Source organism: Gossypium raimondii, chromosome 2 (assembly GCF_025698545.1).
Source record: "Gossypium raimondii isolate GPD5lz chromosome 2, ASM2569854v1, whole genome shotgun sequence".
Taxonomy (NCBI): domain Eukaryota; kingdom Viridiplantae; phylum Streptophyta; class Magnoliopsida; order Malvales; family Malvaceae; genus Gossypium; species Gossypium raimondii.
The window spans coordinates 11,598,853-11,604,639 of record NC_068566.1 but is presented as its reverse complement, the minus strand read 5'-3'; the positions used below and the strand labels follow the sequence as shown (position 1 = coordinate 11,604,639).

General features: G+C 35.4%; 1 non-coding gene across 1 annotated transcript; it reads left to right on the top strand.

Annotated features, from left to right (window-relative positions):
- Window positions 1-5,269: 5,269 nt before the first annotated feature.
- Window positions 5,270-5,376, top strand: LOC128039489 (small nucleolar RNA R71). The gene has a single exon (XR_008193991.1). It is a non-coding gene; the product is annotated as a small nucleolar RNA R71 (small nucleolar RNA).
- The last annotated feature ends 411 nt before the right edge of the window (window positions 5,377-5,787 follow it).

The window sequence follows — 5,787 nt, the reverse complement described above, 5'->3', positions numbered from 1 at the left end:
TTCAGCTAGGCCTAAAATGCAAGGAAATTGAATAAAAATTATTTTACGAGCCTAGGGGCAAAATCATAATTTTGTGAAACTTTAAGGGCAAAAACGTAATTTTTCCAAAGTATGATTTTTGGACTGGAATGAATAGTGTGAATGTTATATAAGTTAAATGTATTGTTATAAATCAAGAAAGACGAGAAATTGAAATTGATCGATAAAAAGAAAAGTGAGAAAAAGTGAAAATTTCCCAAATGAACCTTTGGAATAAAAAGGGATAAGAATGAAGTGATAGAAATGATCACATGTGTGGCACGGATTGTGTGTAGGCCACTATGTAAAAGTGAAAGTGATGGTCATGTGTGTAGTACTATGTGCAGGCTACTATGCGTACCGGATAGTTTCGATCACGTGTGTAGTACTATGTGTAGGCTACTACATGTATCGAATGGTAATAGTCACATGTGTAGTACTATGTGCAGGCTACTATGTGAACCGAACATCATTGATTAGTAAGGTGGTTGCTATGTGCTGATTCCACCGGACATCATTGATTAATAAGGTGGTTGCTATGTGTTGAATCGACCGAGTATCTGTTATTATTCCGAAGTGTTCATCGGGAAATTGACTAAGTGTAATTGAATAAGAAATATAGGTGTGGAATTGAATTGAATATCGACTTGATTAAGTGTAATTGAATAAGAAATATAGGTGTGGAATTGAATTGAATATCGACTTAGAAATGGAAAAGTGAATTTTGAATTGAATTGTGATTGAAAGTGAAAAAGTGAAATTATGAAAGAGTACATTTAGAAATAAAATAGTTTAGACAGCAACAGTTATGTGACTTTGAAAAATCACCAAAAATGGTGGAGATTGAATTAGATGCTGAATAATATATGAAATTGAATATGAGTGAGTCTAGTTTTACATAAAAGAAACAAAACAAGAAAAAGAGTTATATATTTTGAGATATTTGAAGTTTAGTTAGGCAGAGTCAAAATGAGTTTGGAATCCTGCTCGACTTTAGAAAATTGTAAAAATTATAAAAAATAATTATGGGATAAAGTTTATATTTTAGAATCCTCAGTGAATCTATTTTCAAGAGAAACAAATGGAAACAATATTCAAATCTTGTACAATGAGATAATTAATTTTTAGTGAACAGGGGAAACTTTAAAGAATAAACTGTACTATTTGTCTAAACCAAAAATTTTGAAAATTTTATGGTAAGAATATATGTGAATCTAGTTTTAGGTAAAATTAACAGTTCTTAATTTGGAGCTCTGTAGCTCCAGGTAAAAATAATTTAGTGACTCTGACTCCGAGAGACAGTTTTAAGTATACATGTAAGTGAATATTGAAACTATAGAAAATGTTATTTCTAAAAGTAAATGTAAATAGAAAATGTAAATAGCAGTAATTGTGTGGCCACCTCTGAGTCCCTCACAACACTGAATCATCTATGGCTGAGGACTACCTGTACAGTTAAAAGGAGAAGGTGAGTTTACGAAACTCAGTGTGTAACCTCTTATCAGTCGATCAATATACGACATGCAGTAACAGTCTGGGCCTGAGCCCTAAACAGTAATAGTATAGTGTGGGCCTTAGCCCAATACAGTAACAGTGTGGGCCTTAGCCGAATACAGTAACAGTGTGGGCCTTAGCCCAATACAATATCAATATAGTGCAATAATGCAAGCCATCCCAATTCAGCCAACACACCACTCTGTACCACCAACACACCATGTGGGGATAAAATCGACCCACCCAGCCAACACACCAATATCGCAAGACAAAGTCGCCAAGTAGTAGCATCCCACAGAGCTACCAAGATCGATATAGCAAAGAAAGTCGCCGTAAATAGTATACTTCCTCCATAATAGTATCCCAGCCCCATGCAATATGTCATGTTAAAAATCATACATGTATGTAAAATATCATATTTGAACATAGCCATACATGTCATGGAGAAAATTGGTCATACATACATAAGGTCGTAATAGTCATTCGAACTCCTAGGGGTATAACAGTCTTTTTACCCTTTGTGGGTATTTATGTCATTTTACCCTTCGGGGGTATTTCAATCATTTTACCCTTCGGGGGTATTTCGGTCAATTTACCCTTTGGGGGTATTTCGATCATTTTACCCTTCGAGGATATTTCGATCATTTTACCCCCGACGGTATTTCGGTTATTTTATCCTCTAGGGGTATTACAGTCATTTGCCCACAAATCGCAAGTTGGGCTTACCACTCGAGTGATCGTACGCCTGTGTGTCTCAAACGTTGTGTTTACAACTTTTTGACTTTTCACCGATCTACGGTTGCAGTGGGGTGATTACACACCTGTTTACGAGAAGAGCGCAAATCTCCACGAACGCCCACCTAGAATCAACATAACCTAAAGTTAGTTCATTAATTGCTAGGGCAAAACGCCCTCTTATTAGCACTTAATCTAGAACATCCTCCTTACCTTGATTGAACGTTGAGCACAAAGGTTGCGACTATTTCAAATCACTTACAAACCACCACTCATTGAAGGAAACCCTAAGACCGCAACGAGTAACACCATATGAAGAAGAACTCAACCATAGGCAATCAAATGATAAAGAAGAAAGAGTATTCAGTTTTGAGAAAAGGAAAAGAAGAAAACAGGTTTACTCAAGTGAGGAGTATAACCACTTACCGATAGTCTAATTGACAAATTCATCAAAAATCACTTTACAAAAGTCGTTTATTTAACAACAATGATTCATTTTCTACCATCAAACTTCACAAACAACATGAATTCATTCATGGAAAAACTTTAATCTTTTAACAGTTTTGCAAATTACTCTATGGTCTAGCTAGATTAAGCTATAACAATTCCGAAAACATATAAATCATTAAAAATGGGATGAAAAATACTCACATGCAAGAAAGAAAGTGTTGGCCGAACCTTAAGCTTCTTCCATGGCTTTTCTTAGGTTAAAATTTCGGTGGTAGATGAGAACAAGAAGATGTTACATTGTTTTTCCTTAATTTAATTTACTTTAATTATTAAATTACACTTTTAACCTTTATTTGAAACCATTATAATCACTTAATTATGCACATAAATTCTATTGCTATTTAGTACCTTTAGAACTTAAGTTTTACTAAATTAAGTATGCAAATGATAAAATTTTTTAACGAAATTTTTATATGATAATACTAACATGCTGTAGAATTTAAAATAATAATAAAATAATTATTCTCACATTAGATTTGTGGTCCCGAAGCCACTGTTCTGATTTTACTAAAAACGGGTTGTTACAGGAGTCGTCCATGAAACCTTCTAAGAATTTCTCCACCATATTCGAAAATATTGTCATCATGCAGTGCTAAAATGTTGTTGGGCATTGTACAACCCAAATGGCATTCGTATAAAAGCAAAGGCTCCATACGGACATGTGAAAATGGTCTTTTCTTGACTAGTAGGAGCTATGGCAATTTGGTTATACCCTGAATAAGCATCCAATAAGCAATAGAAGGTTTTCCCTGCTAATCTATCTACCATTTGATCGATGAACGTCAAAGGGAACTGGTCCTTCCAAGTTGCTTTGTTAAGTTTACGATAGTCATGCATACTCTCCATCTCGTGACAGTACGAGTTGGGATGAGTTCGTTGTTGTTGTTGCTAACTATGGTGACACCTCCTTTTTTAGGTACACATTGAAAAGGGTTCGCCCACGAACTATCTAAAATATGATATATTATTCTTGCATCAATCCATTTAATAATCTCCTTTTAACGACTTCCTTCATAATAAGGTTCAATCTTCTCTGCTGCACAATAGACTTGCCATGGTAATCCTCCAGTAAAATCTTATGCATGCAAATAGCAAGACTGATTTCCTTAATATCAGCAATTGTCCACCCCAGTGCCTTCTTAGATTTCTTCAAAACTTCTAATAACTTATTCTCCTTATCAGATGTCAATTCTGCAGATATGACTACCGGCAAAGTGTTATTGTCTCCCAAGGAGGCCTAATTTAAGTGTAATGACAAAGATTTAGCTCCAAAATATGAAGTTCCTCTATAGAAGGTTTAGGAGGCTTGAAAGAGTGATTTGACAAATCTAAAGATTCGGAACTCCTTTCTTATCGACATTCAAATTGCTTGGTCTCTATAAGTTCACTAAGTTCACTAGTCATTTCTGCTTCAGTCAGCTCAAATAGATCTCCGTCATCATCAAAATTGCTTTAACAAAACTTTGCAGTTTTTTTTAAATTGAAAATCTTGGTTAGACTTTTGGAATCACTAAGGAAAAGGTGGCGGTGGCCTTCCTTCAACTTGTGTCGGTTGCTTTGCCACGGCATTCTTATTGGCAACACGAGTTGGTTCTGCTTCAACATTGTTTTGTTTGACCTTCGCAGATGTAGACTACTCCACGAATGGTTTTGAATATGTTCCATGTGTGAAATCTGAGTTGTGATCTTCAACAGTAGCATCATTAATAACTCCAGGTAGCTAAGTACCACTTCTGACTGTAATGGCCTTGTAATGCTCCATCCCTTGAGATCTTGAACTTTTAGTATCACTTAGCAATGCTCCTTGAGTCTTGAACTTAATGCACTGGCAATCTGCCCTAACTGATTTTCCAAAGCTCTTAATGATGTAGCTTAACTCTATACTACATTATCGTTCTTGCCCATGTATTCCTGTAACAGAGCTTTCGTTGATAAGGAAGATGATGCTAAACTTTTTTGAACATTTTTTTGTGGCATGGGTTCATTATATCCAGGTGGTGCACTTATGACACTTGGTCAAGCAATATTACCAGAATTTCTGAATCCTTGATTACTCCAGCTGAAGTTGGGATGTTGTTTCCACCCTGGATTATACGTATTTGAATATGAATTATTATTTCAATTGAAATTTCTCATGTAATATACTGAGGTTGGGTTCGATGGGCATTCATCAAAAACATTATCTTCCCCATAATAAACATATGTTAGTTCGACTGCTTTCATTTCCTTCACTATAGCTGGGCTCTTCAATGTTTTAATCATATTAGATAAGGATGATACCTTAGTTGTTAATGAGGTGATTGTATCAAGCTCCATTGCTCCAGCAGCTCTTCTGCCTGTACCCACTTTTGTAGTTGGGTATTGATAATAATTGTTAGCTATCTTTTCTAGAATTTCATATGCCTCATTGTATGATTTATCTAGCAAAGTGTCATTGGCAGATGTATCAACTACCATCCTTGTAAGTGCGTTTAATCTATCGTAAAACATTTCCATCTATGTCCAATGTTGGAAACCATGCATCGGGCATTTTCTAAGTAATTCTTTGAATCTCTCCCAAGCTTCATACAAAGTCTAATCCTCGAATTACCGAAAAGATGTAATATCATTCCTTAACTTGGCATTCATGTTTGGAAGGTTGATTAACAGAAAAAACATTTGACAAAGTTCATTCCAAGATGCCACTATTTCTGATGGCAAAGTATTTAACCATGCTCTAACATAATCTCGCAATGAGTAAGGAAATAACTTGAGTCTCAGGGCATCTTCAGGAACACCCTGTTGCCTGAATGAATCATAGACCTCCAAAAAGAGTTTTAAGTGCAGCCGTGGATCTTTAGTAGGTAATCCACTGAACTATCCTACCATTTGTAGCATTTGAAACATCACTAGTTTCAACTCGAAATGCTGAGCTTGAATTTGTGGCCTAGTAATCCATAGATTCAAATCATCTAAGATCATTTCCAATCATTGCCTTCTCTCGCAATTCTTTTCTCCTTCTCCTCAAGGTTCTTTTAATTTTAGGATCAA